We start from the raw sequence: 17542 nt of genomic DNA on the forward strand, positions 1-17542 counted from the left end.
GGTTCTCTAGTGGCAGCAGGAGAGAGAGACACGCAGAGGTGGGAGAGAGAAACTGGCTTGACAACCACAACAAAGGCAGAGAGAGCAGCCTGCTAGCAAACACAGACAATGCAGCAGGATTAGTAGGCTTGAGAGGGAGAGGAAACAAACTCTTCCACTGTTCTCCTCCTTAGAGAGAGCTAAGAGGCTATTGAGCTGAGCTCCACATAAGCAGCAGTGTTTGGTGTTTGGCCGGTGAGTGCTGCCTTCTACTTTATGGTGAAAAATACGTTTTACAGTCTAAGCTGTAATCACAGTCTGGGTCTCACTGGATGCGGATGAAGATGTTTTGCCAATTGAGCAGCTGAAAGACCAATTGAATTGACTGTAATAAAAAAGCACTTCACGTTCTCATATATAAGTACACAGCTGGACAAGCCTCTCTGCAAGACAATAAACAGCAGAGGCAAAATAACAAAACAATAACAATTTAGTACATTGACTTGATTCTAATTACAATATACCCCAAACACAATTACACAATGAGCCCAAATTATACCCATTGTCCAAATTTTTGGCAATTTGCACTGGAAAATAAAGAACAATCAATGGTTAAAAAAAGGGGTTTGATTTCAAATAAGGTAAAACATGGGGTCTCCCAGAGAGAGTGAAACTATGCAGAGGGGTTAGTCAGAGCTTTAATTGATATGACAAGACCACCTACTCACTAAACCCTGATCAGATTATTCCATTATTTTTCTTGACCCAATGAGCCACGTTGTTTGGAGAGAGATGGAATCTGGAGTCAAAATAAGGTTGGGTGGGCATCTGATACTGAGCGGGGTTTGGCCGTTGACTTAGGAATGCGATATGTTACAGAACAATAGCTACCTTTACTGATCACTCACGTGGAAATTGTTATTTTTCAGGTCAATACATGACAATACTTTATAGCGACAAATTCACAATAGATATAGCTCGTCAACAAACGTACACAAATCAACAGATTTCGGGATCGTGCATTACATCTGTCATTGGTTCCACCTAAACCTTGATACAGCTAGAGGGAGCACTGCTGTTCCAATGAGGTAATTACCATCAGCCCATGCTAAATAGTTTCTGGCCAATTAGCGGGGCCATTGCCTTGATTCTAATTACAATATACCCCAAATACAATTACACAATGAGCCCAAAAGCAAATGTGAAACAAACAAGTGTTTTTTATGTTTCACACTTGTTGTGGCTCACAGTTGTATAATGAAAGTAAAGCCAGTTATACGATACTATACTGCAGTTTAGTAAAGTCATTTCCTATAATAAAGATTCAAGCACACAAAGACCAAGAATGAGTGGGATGTTTTGGCCGACAGACAGAGATGGACAAGACAGACAGAAAACATTTACCTACTGCGTCATCTGTAACATTGTGGTATTGGCATGAAAGATCAGAATCTGTCTTGGGCAGAGAATACCAAACAGCATCACATTCAGGACAACAAACACTTCTAGCTTCTTCTTCTTCTCTCTCAATGTCTGTCCCTCTCCTTTTCTCTCTCTCTCTCTCTCTCTCTCTCTCTCTCTCTCTCGTCTCTCTCTCTTTCAGAGTCACAATATCTCTCAAATCAGGTCGATAGTTAATAATAAAGAAGCATTTCTTCCGCATCCATTGTCCTCTAAGAGCGGTTATAATGTACAACCTGGTTTGTTCTCCTGTTCATGCATCTTGGTTGAACTGAGAGGTAGAAAATAAATGTTTCTTTCTCTCTCATCTCAAAGCAGGTCAGTTCCTGGGCTGCTCTCTTTCAGCACAGTGCACCCTGCGTCTGTTATAGCACCATGTCAAATCAAAAAGAAGAATCAATATGGTTTCAGAAAGAAACTCAGCGTCTGAACTGGTGGTGATCAGCTGGGTCTGTGTGGAGGGAGAGAGGGACTGATGTCTGATCAGATATAAATTGAGAGGGGGAGATGGAAAGAGACAAGGGGACAGGGGGGATGAATGAGAACTGGAAGAAGGAGAGACATATAGAGAGGAGAGGAGAGAGATATTGATACATAGCGGGAGACATACAGTTTTGGATTAAAGGTTTCCAAAATGGTTCTTTGAGGAGGGGTAGGGTTCTACCAACAACGTTTTTGATCAGAAGAACCCTTTTTAGAAGACATGGGTTATTTGTAAGGCAAAGGCTTCTACCTAGAACCTTTAATATCCAAATAACCGTTTTTGAAAGATAGGGTTCTTTGATGATTCTTTGGAAGTCAAAAAGGATTCTTTGGAAGGCAAGAAAGGTTTTACATAGAACCATATATAATATTTCCCAACATGATCTATTGCAGGAAGATTTTCTAAATTGTTTGTTATACTGTAATATCTTTAGTTTTGCATTGATTGGTTGATTAATTTGACGCTATGCAAAAACTAATCTAATCTGTTAGTAATTGGATTTATTGCACCCGTTAGTTAGTTAGATGGTTGTTTCAGTTTAGATGATTGAGGTAGTCTCAGTATTCAATCTTCCCTACCCTGGCAGTCGTACTGAATGCAGGTTGCAGGTGATTAACAATTCCGCTTGTTGGATATCCTAACTCTGGCTGGATTCCAAAAGGAATTACACATCACTTTGGAGGCCAGAATAATGTAGCTTGCAGAACTGATGTGGCCTGTAAATCAGGAGATTCCTAACACCCCTTTGTTAGGGTTTAACTAGGCCCTCAAAGAAAGGCCTTACAGTATAATGTATTGTCATAAATAATTACATTTGAAAGGCTAATAAGGTTGGTGGAACTGTTCATTGAGGGTTCTATGAAGAACACTCCAAAGATAAAAAGGTTATTGATAGAAATCTTCATAGACAGTTCTAGGAAGAACCGTTAGATGATAAAATGGTTCTTAGTAGAACCCTTATAGAGGGTTCTAAGTAGAACCATATACATGGGGTTATTTGAAGAACCCTCTGAAGAAGGTTCTACATAGAACCCTCCGCAAATTATTCTCATTAGCACCAAAAAAGGTTCCTCAAGGGGACAAACCGAAGAACCCTGTATGGTTCTACTAAGCACCTTTTTATCTAAGAGTGTAGAGGAAACAGAGATGGAAAAAGAGAAGGACAGACAGAAAGAGACAGAAAGAGAGAAAGAGAGAGAGATTATAATGCCAAAGGGGTCATCGGCTTGTGACGCAAGTGCTCCTGATCGAAGAAAAGCTCAAGGTTTCCGAATCATCCCAGAATATTCTATTAGGGCATTCTCCATCCAAAACCAATTTTCTGCTGAATCAAACATTAATCAAACCCCTAATGTACAATGTTCAATATTCAAATACAGTGCCTTGCAAAATAATTCACCCTCTTTGGCGTTTTTCCTATTCTGTTGTATTACAACCTGTAATTTAAATGGATTTTTATTTTGATTTCATGTAATGGACATACCCAAAATAGTCCAAACTGGGGAAGTGAAATGAAAAAAATAACTTGTTTCAAAAACGTCTAAAAAATGTCAAACGGAAAAGTGTTGTGTACATATGTATTCCACCCCTTTGCTATGAAGCCCCTAAATAAGATCTGGTGCAACCAATTACCTTCAGAAGTCACATAATTAGTTAAATAAAGTCCACCTGTGTGCAATCTAAGTGTCACATGATCGGTCACATGATCTCAGTATATATACACACCTGTTCTGAAAGGCCCCAGAGTCTGCAACACCACCAAGCAAGTGGCACTATTAAGACCAAGGAGCTCTCCAAACAGGTCAGGGACAAAGTTGTGGAGAAATACAGATCAGGGTTGGGTTATAAAAAAAATAACAGAAACTTTGAACATCCCACGGAGCACCATTAAATCCATTATTACATTTTTTTTAAAGAATATGGCACCACAACTAACCTGCCAAGAGAGGGCCGCCCACCAAAACTGATGGACCAGGCAAGGAGGGCATTAATCAGAGAGGCAACAAAGAGACCAAAATAATCCTGAAGGAGCTGCAAAGCTCCACAGCGGAGATTGGAGTATCTGTCCATAGGACCACTTTAAGCCGTACACTTCACAGAGCTGGGCTTTACGGAAGAGTGGTCAGAAAAAAATAAGCAAACATGTTTGGTGTTCGCCAAAAGGCATGTGGTAGACTCCCCAAACATGTGGAAGAAGGTACTCTGGTCAGATGAGACTAAAATGTAGCTTATTGGCCATCAAGGAAAACGCTATGTCTGGCGAAAACCAAACACCTCACATCACCCTTAGAACACCATCCCTACAGTGAAGCATGGTAGTGGCAGTATCATGCTGGGACTGGGAAACTGGTCAGAATTTAAGGAATGGTGGATGGCGCTAAATACAGAAAAATTATTGAGGGAAACCTGTTTGTCTTCCAGAGATTTTAGCCTGGGACGGAGGTTCACCTTCCAGCAGGACAATGACCCTAAGCATACAGCTAAAGCATCACTCGAGTGGTTTAAGGGGAAACATTTAAATGTCTTGGAATGGCCTAGTTAAATCCCAGACCTCAATCCAATTGGGAATCTGTGGTATGACTTAAAGATTGCTGTGTACAAGTGGAACTCATCCAAATTGAAGGAGCTGGAGCAGTTTTGCCTTGGAGAATGGGCAAAAATCCCAGTGGCTAGATGTGCCAAGCTTATAGAGACATACCCCCAGAGACTTGCAGCTATAATTGCTGCAAAAGGTGGCTCTACAAAGTATTGACTTTGGGGGGGGGATAGTTATGCACACGCAAGTTCTGTTTTTTGTCTTATTTCTCGTTTGTTTCACGTAAAAAAATATTTTGCATTATCAAAGTGGTAGGCATGTTGTGTAAATCAAATGATACAAACCTCCCAAAAAATGTATTTTAATTCCAGGTTGTAAGGCAAAAAAATAGGAAAAATGCCAAGAAGGGGGTGAATACTTTCGCAAGCCACTGTATGCTCTGTATATTTCTTATGCAGTCAGAATGAAATCAATCAAAATACTCTACATACTTATGGCCTATAGCACATTAATTAATTGCTGTACTGCTTTGATGTACAGGGAGAAATTGTGAGAACTCTGCACACACACTATCTATTTATCTCACTCTTTCCATCTCCATCGCTCTCCACTCTCCTCAGCTATACCGTCCCTCACAGCACAGGCTATAGAAACACAATGAGCAATGCTAAGACTGCTTTTTTGAAAATAAAATACCTCCTACTTGTGACTCTATTCATCGCACACAAAAGCCCCTGATGCGAGGCTGGAGAGGAGACGAGGTGGAGAGAGTGTTTGCTTTATACAATGATGGAGAGGCAACACACAGTGTATGTGGGCATTTGTATGTGTGTGTGTTGGTAGTGTCAGGCACAATCTGGATGCAGCTTCCAGCTCTGACGTTATTATTAGTAATGTTGGTGATTTCACATCACCAAAACTATTCACTAACAGCTCTCAGGCTACTTCATAAGACTGAGAAAGCTTTCATCTAATAATTTCTCAATTCCTTCTCTTATAGTATAACAGGATCGATGCCCAGGTTTAGAGCATGCTTTCTCTCAATCTTCTAAGCCAGGGCTGTAGCATGTATGTTATCATAACCGTAGGCCTGCCCTGGACTTGATTGCTTCTACAGGTTGTCGGATCTTAACTGCATCACCTTTTTATCTTTAAAATGGTGTATAATACTTGTATGTTTGAGGAATTTTAATTATGAGATTTCTGTTGTTTGAATTTAGCACCCTGCACTTTCACTGGATGTGGGCCAAGCACAGAAAGCAGCTTTTTCAGTAGTTTTGTTGGAATAGGGTCCAGTATGCAGCTTGAAGGTTTAGAGGCCATGATTATTTTCATCAGTGTGTCAAGAGATATAGTACTAAAACACTTGAGTGTCTCCCTTGATCCTAGGTCCTGGCAGAGTTGTGCAGACTCAGGACAACTGAGCTTTGGAGGAATACTCAGATTTAAAGAGGTGTCTGTTATTTGCTTTCTAATGATTATGATATTTTCCTCAAAGAAGTTCATGCATTTTTAACTGCTGAAGTGAAAGGCATCCTTTCTTGGGGAATGCTGCTTTTTAGTTAGCTTTGTGACAGTATCAAACATACATTTAGGATTTTTCTTATTTTCCTCAATTAAGTTGGAAAAATAGGATGATTGAGCAGCAGTGAGGGCTCTTCGATACTGCACTGTACTGTCTTTCCAAGCTAGTCGGAAGAATTCCAGTTTGGTGTGGCGCCATTTCCTTCCAATTTTCTGGAAGCTTGTTTCAGAGCTTGGGTATTTTCTGTATACCAGGGAGCAAGTTTCTTACGACAAATGTTATTAGTTGTTAGGGGTGCAACTGCATATAGGGTATTGTGCAAGGTTAAATTGAGTTCCTCAGTTAGGTGGTTAACTGATTGTTGTCCTCTGATGTCCTTGGGTAGACAGAGGGAGTCTGGAAGGGAATCAAGGAATCTTTAGGTTGTCTGAGAATTTATAGCACGACTTTTGATGCTCCTTGGTTGTGGTATGAGCAGATTATTTGTTGCAATTGCAAACGTAATAAAATGGTGGTCCGATAGTCTAGGATTATGAGGAAAAACATTAAGATCCACAACATTTATTCCATGGGACAAAACTAGGTCCAGAGTATGACTGTGGCAGTGAGTAGGTCCAGAGACATGACGGACAAAACCCACTGAGTCGATGATGGCTCCGAAAGCCTTTTGGAGTGGGTCTGTGGACTTTTCCGTGTGAATATTAAAGTCCCCAAAAATTGGAATATTATCTGCTATGATCACTAGTGTAACCAGGAGGTGAGGCCTCATTTAACACAGTAAATTCATCAGGCTTAAGCCATGTTTCAGTCAGGCCAATAACATCAAAATTATGATAAGTTATTAGTTCTTTGACTATAACTGCCTTTGAAGTGAGGGATCTAACATTATGTAGCACTATTTTGAGATGTAATATAATAATAATATAATAATATAATAATAGGAGGTATCATGATCTCTTTCAATAATGTCAGGAATGGAGGAGGTCTTTATTCTAGTGAGATTGCTAAGGCAAACACCACCATGTTTAGTTTTGCCCAACCTAGGTAGAGGCACAGACACGGTCTCAATGGGGATAGCTGAGCTCACTACACTGACTGTGTAGTGGCAGACTCCACTAAGCTGGCAGGCTGGCTAACAGCCTGCTGCCTGGCCTGCACCCTATTTCATTGTGGAGCTAGGGGAGTTCGAACCCTGTCTATGTTCGGAGATAAGATGAGAACACCCCTCCAGCTAGGATGGAGTCCGTCACTCCTCAGCAGGCCAGCCTTGATCCTGTTTGTGGGTGAGTCCCAGAAAGAGGGCCAATTATCTACAAATTCTATCTTTTGGGAGGGGCAGAAAACAGTTTTCAACCAATTGTGAGACTGCTGTATAGCTCCTCACTCCCTCCCCCTAACTGGGAGGTTGCGCAGAGACAATTACTCAATGCCGACACATCTTTCTATATGATGTACACGCTGAAGCTATGTTGCGCTTGGTGACATCTGACTGTTTCATCCTAACATCGTTGGTGCCGACGTGGATAACAATATCTCTACACTCGCCAGTTTTAGCTTTAGCCAGCACCATCTTCAGATTAGCCTTAACGTCGGTAGCCCTGCCCCCTGGTAAACAGTGTATGATCGTTGGATGATTCGTTTTAAGTCGAATACTGCGGGTAATGGAGTCGCCAATGACTAGGGGTTTCAATTTGTCAGAGCTAATGGTGGGACGCTTTGGCGTCTCAGACCCCGTAACGGGAGGAGTAGAGACCAGAGAAGACTCGGCCTCTGACTCCGACTCGCTGCTTAATGGGGAGAACCGATTGAAAGTTTCTGTCAGCTGAATGAGCGACACCGGTTGAGGATTCCTACAGCATTTCCATCCAGAAGCCATGAGAGAGTTGTCTGGCTGCGGGGACCGTGCAAGGGGATTTTATACTCACGTTACTATCTGTACTATCTGGTGGCACAGATGCTGTTTCATCCTTTCCTACACTGAAATAAACCTTGCCTAACGATTGGCGATCATTCTCCTGTATATTATGAGTACAGCGACCGCAATTAGAAGACATCATGTTAATGTTACTACTTAGCTTCGGCTGTTGGAAGTCCTGATGAACCATGTCCAGATAAAACATCCGGCGTGAAAAGGTTGAATGAAAAAAAGTTGAGTGAGGGAAAAACTAAAAATATAAACGGTAATAAAAAAGTAAAAACATTAAAGTTGTCAGGTAACAAAGTAAGGTTGGCAACAAAATTCACAGCAGCACATAAACAAGTCAAAACGCACAAATAACTTAATCCCCGATTGACTTAATATAGTTACATATTTACAATTTGGACATTCCAATGTTATTTTACCCCAGATCTTAATAAGTAATTATCATAACAGACACTTTTGGATAACATAAATAAGAAACAAATAAAAAAAATATCAGTCATCAGGATACACCAAAATTAGTTTCCATTCATACAAATCTGGTCTCAGAGCATTTTGTATTATTCTGAACGTAAATCCGAGACAACCCATTTAGTTTGATATGTTACGTTTCGTATGGTATGTATTAATTTGTGGATGTCCATCACCCATATTGTGTGATATGTTACGTAATTACAATGCGTATTGTATGTTACAAATTTCCTGAATGTACAATATGTGAAGAATTTGCAAAACGTATGGTATGTTACGGATTCTAGCTTGGTGGCTAACGTTAGCTAGCTGGCTAACTTTAGCTAAAATGGGGTTAGGGGTAAGGCTTAGGAGTTAGGTTAAAGAGTTAAGGTTAGGGTTAGCTAAAGGGGTTAGGGGAAGGCTTAGCTAACATGCTAGGTAGTTGCAAAGCAGCTTCAAAGTAGTTGTAAAGTTGCGGATTAGCTAAAATGATAAAGTTTTCCGTGATCAGGGTTGGGTAGGTTGCTTTCTAAATGTAATCCGTTACAGTTCCTAGTTACCTGTCAAATTGTAATCAGTAACGTAACTTTTGGATTACCCAAAAATGTATGTTACCAATTGAACAACATTATTGCAGGATAAATCAATGTTGAAGTTTACATAGCTGGCCATATATGGATGTTAAATTTTACTTTATTGGTTGGCTTCTTCTAACCCATCGCTTTCTACCACATATAATAATAATAATAATAATACAATTAAATTATATATTTACATTAAAAACCAAAGTCTATCAGAATTACAGTCATTCCAATACATTTAATACCCCTTGATCTTCAAGAATAGGACTTGGAAATATATAAGTATAGATTAGTCAAATTGTTTTACCTGATCATAATCCCAAAACTAAGGATTTATTAGCCATCCTTAATCTGTTGTTCATGAATTTGTTATCATGGAGGATTGATTGGGCTCATTGATTCAAGTTCAAAAATGAATGCTGTGCTCATGGAATTGCATGCTTTGAGCACTACTATTTACATTTTAAAAATGAATGCCATATGCTGCATTTACGATAGGCCTATTGTTGACCTTTTTGTTGGTGACACTTTGAGTTTCATCAGAGTGCTTGATGGTATTTGCGAGTACACTTCAAGAAACTTCCAAAGGTCTTGACATTTTCCAGATTGACTGACCTTCATGTCTTAAAGTAATTATGGACTCTTCCTGGACTGTTGTTTCTCTTTGCTTTTTTGAGCTGTTCTTGCCATAACATGGACCTGGTCTTTTACCTGTATACCACCCTACCTTGTCACAACACAACTGATTGGCCCAAATACATTAAGAAGGAAAGAAAGTCCATAGAATTAACTTTTAACAAGGCACACCTGTTAATTGAAATGCATTCCAGGTGCCAAGAGTGTGCAAATCTGTCATCTATTCTGAGTGGCTAGTTTAAAGAATCTCAAATTTAAACTCTATTTTGATTTGTATAACACTTTTTCAGTTACTATATGATTCCATATTTCTTATTTAATTGTTTTGATGTCTTATACTTATAAATGAATGTAGCAATTACAGATTGCCTCTTTAAGTCTATCAAGTGTGAGTTTGAGCATGTGTCCATTAGATTAGGCCTATGAATTTAAAAAAATCAGATTATATTAGAATGAGCAATAAAATACCCACTTTTATTCCATAGGCGGGGATTCACACTTTGCAGCTGTTGCAAGAGCACATTTTTCCCTGGCTGTCCATTGGTTTCAAAAACAATGATCCAATCCAAATGTATTTGTTATATGCGCCGAATACAAGAAGTGTAGACCTTACCATGAAATGCTTACTTACAAGCCCTTAACAAACAGTGCAGTTCAAGAAGAGTTAAGAAATTTGTTAGCAAAAAAACTAACGTATAAAATTACAAAAAGTAACACAATAAAATAACAATAACGAGGCTATACACAGGGAGTACCGGTACCGAGTCAGTATGCGGGGGTACAGGTCAGGTGATGTAATTTGTACATGTGGGTAGGGGTGAAGTGACTATGCATAGAAAACAAACAGCTGGTAGCAGCAGTGTACAAAACAAATGGGGGGGGTCAATGTAAATAATCTGGTGGCCATTTGATTAATTGTTCAGCAGTCTTATAGCTTGGGAGTAGAAGCTATTAAAGAGCCTTTTGGACTTAGAATTAGCCTTCCGGTACCACTTGCCGTGTGGTAGAAGAGAAAACAGTCTTAGACTTGGAGTTTCTGACAATTGTATGGGTTTTCCTCTAACACCGCCTATTATATAGGTCCTGGATGTCAGGAAGCTTGGCCACAGTGATGTACTTACTGGGCCATACCCACTACCCTCTGTAGCACCTTACGGTCAGAACTTTTTGAGGATCTGGGAACCTATGCCAAATCTTTTCAGTCTCCTGAGGGGGAATAGATTTTGTTGTGCCCTCTTCATGACTGTCTTGGTGTGTTTGGACCATGATAGTTTGTTGGTGATGTGGACACCAAGGATCTTGAAAATCTCGACCCGTTCCACTACAGCCCCGTCAATGTTAATGGGGGCCTGTTCGGCCCGCCTTTTCATGTAGTTCATTATCAGCTCCCCTGTCTTGCTCACATTGAGGGAGAGGTTGTTGTCCTAGCTCCACACTGACAGTTCTCTGATCTCCTCCCTATAGGCTGTCTCATCGTTGTCGGTGATCAGGCCTACCACTGTTGTGTCGTCAGCAAACTTCATGATGGTGTTGGAGTCTTGTTTGGCCGCACAGATGTGGGTGAAATAGGAGTACAGGAGGGGACTAAGTACACACCCCTGAGGGGCCCCAGTGTCGAGGATCAGCGTGGCAGACGTGTTGTTGCCTACCCTTACCACCTGGGGGCGGCCCGTCAGGAAGTCCAGGATCCAGTTTCAGAAGGAGGTGTTTAGTCCCGGGGTCCTTAGCTTAGTAATGAGCATCGTGGGTACGATGGTGTTGAACGCTGAGCTGTAGTCAATGATCAGCATTCTCACACATTCATTTTGTCCAGGTGGGAAAGGGCAGTGTGGAGTGCAATAGAGATTGCATCATCTGTGTATCTGTTGGGGCAGTATACAAATTGGAGTGGGTCTAGGGCAGGGCTGTCCAACCCTCTTCCTGGAGATCTACCATCCTGTGGGTTTCAGTCCAACCCTGATTTAACACACTTGATTCAACTATTTAGATGCTCACAATACCTTAACTAGCTGAATCAGATATGCTAAATTAGGGTTGGACTGAAAACCTGCAGGACAGTAGATCTCCAGGAAGAGGGTTGGTCTAGGGTATCAGGGAGGATGCTGTTGAAGTGAGCCATGACCAGCCTTTCAGAGCACTTCTTGGATACCGACGTGAGTGCTACGGGGAGGTAATAATTTAGGCAGGTTACCTTCGCTTCCTTGGGCACAGGGACTATGGTGGTCTGTTTGAAACATGTAGGTATTACAGACTTGGTCAGGGAGTGTTTGAAAATGTCAGTGAAGACGCTTGCCAGTTGGTCCACGCATGCTTTGAGTACACGTCCTGGTAATCTGTCTGGCCCTGCGGCTTTGTGAATGTTGACCATTTTAAAGGTCTTGCTCACATCGGCTACCGAAAGCGTTATCACTCAGTCATCCAGAACAGCTGGTGCTCTCATTCATGCTTCAGTGTTGCTTGCATTGAAGCGAGCATAAAAGGCATTTAGCGTCACCAGGCAGTCTGGGTTTCCCTTTGTAGTGCGTAATAGTTTTCATGCCCTGACAAGCGTCAGAGCCGATGTAGTAGGATTCAATGTTAATCCTGTATTGACGATTTGCTTGTTTGATGGTTTGTCTGAGGGCATAGAAGGATTTCTTATTAGTGTCCGGATTAGTGTCCCGCTCCTTGAAAGTGGCAGCTCTAGCCTTTAGCTCGATGCGGATGTTGCCTGTAATCCATGGCTTCTGGTTGGGATATGTACATACGATCTCTGTGGGGATGAACATATTCCAGTCTGCTAGCAAAACAGTCAGGTAGCGTAGCATCCGTGTCATCTGACCACTTCTGTATTGAGAGCTTTGTATGCATATCTGTGTGTGGAGTAAAGGTGGTCTGAAGTTTTTTTTCCTTTGGTTGCACATGTGCCATGCTGGTAAAAATGTGGGAGAACAGATTTAAGTTTGCCTGCATTAAAGTCCCCGGCCACTAGGAGCGACTCTTCTGGATGAGCATTTTCTTGTTTGCTTATGGCCTTATGGAGTTGGTCGAGTGTGGTCTTGGTGCCAGCATCAGTCAGTGGTGGTAAATAGACTGCTACAAATAATATAGATCGATAGGCAGCTTAAACTTGTTGAATTCAACCATTATTGGGTTCAAATACACATTTAGATTTGTGAACAGCCATCCACAACAAACACAATCTGTAAGGCGCAAATAGCTAAATGAGAGAGCAGCAGTGTGATTCACATCAATGTGCTATGTAGATATCAATAATAAGTGATATCCGTATCGCCATAGACTACACCACTGCTGTCATCCTTACCTCTAAGCGTTTATTCAAGTTGCATAATCTTTGGATGTCGACAGCAGTCACAGCATTGGAAGACATAACTTGGACTGGAGCCTACAAAAGCCTATTTCTCCTCTTTTCCTGCAATCCATCAAACCCATTTGGTGTGTCAACATTGTGGTCTCTGACTTGTGGTCAGACTCGCTCGGGTGGAGAAATATTTACTTGCACCTTTTTTCAATGATGATTTGAATGTCATTAAGAAAACAGAGAAGTGTCAAAGTTTATTTTTCTGAATTTAAAAGTAATCATTGAAGTAAACATCTAGTTTTTCAAAAGTATCTGTAATTTGATTACAATATGTTTGATGTTATCATAACGGATTACAGTTACTATTTTTTACATGTAATCCGTTACTCCCCAACACTGACAATGCTTGTCAAATAGATAAATCGCCCTTAGTCTGTTCAAATCAAATGTTATTTCCACATGCGCCGAATACAACAGGTATTCCTTAACCAACAATGCTGTTTTAAGAAAAAGTAGTATTAAGTAAAAAAAATACATAAATAAAAAATATTACAAGAGCAGCAATAAAAAAACAGTAGCGATGCTATATACAGGCAGTACCGGTACAGAGTCAATATGTGGGGTGGGGGGCACCGGCTAGTCCAGGTAATTGAGGCAATATGTGCATGTAGGTAGAGTTAAAGTGACTATGCATAGATAATAAACAGAGAGGGGGTAGCCATTTGATTAGCTGTTCAGGAGTCGTATGGCTTGGGGGTAGAAGCTGTTAAGAAGCCTTTTGGACCTAGACATGGCACTCTGTATCGCTTGCCATGCGGTAGCAGAGAGAACAGTCTATGACTAGGGACTCAAAAAGGACTAAGTTGTTGTGATGAACAGAGGGCAAACATATATTGAAAGACAATGGTTGCAGCATCTTTTAGGGAGTGGTAATGAGGTGACCAATAATGGTTGCAATTGATGGTTTAATGAGACATCAGCTGGCTGAGGCAACATTTGTAGGCAGAATGTCCAAATTAGCATTTTCCAATCCCATGTATGCTTCGCCGGGGAAGCTCTCCCATAACACCTTGCAGTGCAGGCAATTAAAAAAAAAAAATTAACGGTGGACAGTAGTCCCTGATTGGGATAACATTTTCCAGAAAAATAAGGAATAATTTACTTATTCACTAAATGATGCTAAAATGTTTTACTTTCATATTAAATGTGAATTCAAACCTTGAGTAAATGGTGTTTATCAGCCCGATATCAAGCTAGCTAGCTAGCAAGCAATCTCATCCTGTTTATTGGCTGTTTAGAGATGAACAACAAATCATAGGTTCAGCCATGTGTAAATTGTGAAGACCCAGACAGTTTTTAAATCATGAATTGGTGAATTTGCTAGCCAGCTGAAGACATGTAGCAAACAGTTTTTTCCCCATTTGTTTTCAGGGACTAAAACGGGCAGCTGATCGTGTTCCAGGTTGAAGGACATCTCACCCTGACACCCTGCAGATGTAAAGAACTTGTTGTGAACCTCCCAGCCACAAGGATAATCATGATATCCCAGGATATTATTCAGGATTGTGCAACATCAAAATGTCTGATAACAATGTTATCATGCAGATTTGCCAGGACATTGTAATTTATGAATTGATTTCTGTCCCAGGGGATTGCACTGTGTGCAAGTATTCAATTTAGACCACAATTATTTGAATTAGGTGTTAGTGAAGGGCTGGAACCAAATATGTAAACTACTGTCCTGTGTATAAAAACATCTGTGGCTGTCATGTCTAAATTGCCCTCATGTAGTGAACAAGTTTATGAATGTTGGAGGTTAATCTCCTTGAGATGTCCCTCCCTTGGGAATGACTTATTTTGAACAATGAACTATGTTTTAAGGACTCATGCACAGATAAAGGAAAACCAATAAAAACGTGAACAGTTATTCAGAATTACAAGAGGTGATGTCTCCATGTGTTTCTGGTTTTGAGGCGTGGACATCTGGTGACTGCAGTTCATCTGTCAAATCCCCTGCAAGGAGAGAGAAAGGCATCAATATTATTTCAACTCTGTATTAATTTCATTATATATTCTTGTTTGATATGCATTTATATAATCATATTGGACATAATATTCTTTATCACATGCCACTATCTGTTTTGTATCCAATGCATTTAGTTTACATTAGGATGAAGTAGCCTTCTAATCTAGATAGATTGCATCATATCACCTTTCAATATTAGTTATCAACAAATATGAAACCATGGTTTTTTGAACATCGGTGTCATTTAATGCACGGGTGGGATAGTTGTATGAATTAATCACAATGCAAGCCTACTCATTAGGAAAAAAACAGCAGCTCTAATGCAATATTAGCTTCACAGTGAAACTCCACTATTCTCAGCCTGGTCTCATAGACTAGACGTAACATAGTAAATGTAAATCCGGAACACTCAAATTAAATCAAATCATAGTTTATTAGTATGATATGTTACATTTGGTATGTTTACATAAGACAGAAGGATACTTAAAGCAAAAACGAAAGTAGAGTAGTTGGTAGGCGTATAACACAAAGGTCAACATTTTTACATTTTAACAACCATTTACTACTTTTTAACTACTTAAAATTATTTTGCATGTTAGTTAACCCTTCCCCTAACCTATCTCCTAACCCTAATCCCTAGCTTCGCTAACGTTGGCCACCTAGCTAATGTTAGCCACAACAAATTGCAATTCGCAACATATCATAAGAATTGTAATTCACAACATATCATACAATTGTAATTCGTAACATATCACACGAAATGAATGATGGCCATCCACAAATACCATACGAAACGTATCGTTATGTCTACCCCTGAGTCTAGGTTGCTATTCTGGCTATTATTCATTCTTAAACGTATTTATCCATAAACAAAATGGTAGCCTATATGATATCATGCATGCAATCTTACCTGTCATGTCCACAACGACGGAGCAGCAGACCAAGCAATATGCAAAAGGGGGACCCTATACTGTAGGATAATTATTCTGGTCGGTGTCAACTTCATTCATTAACAGGTAATGAGGAGAACGAGTCTGTTACTTGTTTACTTGTTATTTGTGTCAGATATTTCCATTTTGGGGTAGTTTTTCATTGAATTGCCAGCACTAGTTGCTCACGCTGCTAAAGTGGCTACAATGTAAACAAACGTCTGGCGCTCGGTGGAATGTGAATGCGTTATCACACGATGCTGCCTTCAAATCCCGTTCCAAATGGCAATAACCTACTGGGAAAATGCTGCATACTAAGGTAGGTGCCTTTGGAGGCATATAGGCTGCAGCCTTTGGTTTGGTTAATAACAGTATGCTACACTAACAATAGTTTCCATTCATACAAAGTGTCAAGATGATTGCCTTGCAAAAGCAAGCTGCTCAGACTACTGCACTATGTCAGTTCACAATGCTCTATTAAGCCATGAGAATACTTGATGATACTTAATGATATGAGCTTGGTTGGTTTGCAGAGCCTTACCCAAACCCTAGCCCCTAGGTACTGTACTGCATTGTATAGCCTATAAACATTGCTTCCAGCTGTCCCATGGCGGCGATTATACATTTTAAATATTTATTCAAATCCTCCTGCTGCAGGATTATTTTCCTCTAGAATAGTTAATATTAAGATCTGACATCTGTAGCAGATGGGAAGACTAGTAGTCACAGTGAATTGGTGTGAGAGTGCTGCTTGGGAAATAGTTTTTTTTATTTTAAAAGGCTAGTCAGTTTAGAACAAATTCGTATTTTCAATGACAGGTTAACTGCCTGCTCAGGAGCAGAATGACAGATTTTTACCTTGTCAGGTCAGGGATTTGAAGTTGCTACCTTTTGGTTACTAGTCCAACACTCTAACCACTAGGCTACCCTGCCGTCCCATGTTTGAACCTACTTATTAAGACACAGCGCAATCATATTCTCCTACACATTTACAAAAGTTAGTCGCAACCCTCAAAATAATATAAAATAACATCCCAAATCACAAACAATATCCGCTGTCAATCTGTTTAAAAATGTATATTTTGAAAGTATGTATGGTATACTTAAAAAAAATATACTACAGTGAATCGGTTGACACTGGCATCTATTTGATTGACGACACGATTGAGACAATCAAAAATCTGTTGGAATGAAACTGTATTTATTCACGGTGATTCATTGAGTATCTACAGTACAATAATATAGACAATAGCTCCGGTCACTCTGTAGCTCAGCTGAAAAGCATTTCATAGATGCTGTCAAAGCTTGACACCTAGCCAGCTGTCTGAAAACTGAAACTGAAAGGAGATGTAAGCTGGTAAACATCACCACTGTCATCAGCCTTATCAAAGTGGCTTCATATCAATCACTTTCCCTATCAAAGCTAATCAACTGGTCTGCTGGTCCCAGCTCAGAACATCCGTCAAGACAGGAAACAAACTAGACGACCAATTCTTATTGCTTTTAGCCGTACCTTTATTCTTCTCCTCCTATGTTCCTCTGGCGATGTAGAGGTGAATCCAGGCCCTGCAGTGCCTAGCTCCACTCCTATTCCCCAGACGCTCTCTTTTGATGACTTCTGTAACCGTAATAGCCATGGTTTCATGCATGTTAACATTAGAAGCCTCCTCCCTAAGTTTGTTCTATTCACTGCTTTAGCACACTCTGCCA

Source organism: Oncorhynchus keta, chromosome 17 (assembly GCF_023373465.1).
Source record: "Oncorhynchus keta strain PuntledgeMale-10-30-2019 chromosome 17, Oket_V2, whole genome shotgun sequence".
In the NCBI taxonomy this organism is placed as follows: domain Eukaryota; kingdom Metazoa; phylum Chordata; class Actinopteri; order Salmoniformes; family Salmonidae; genus Oncorhynchus; species Oncorhynchus keta.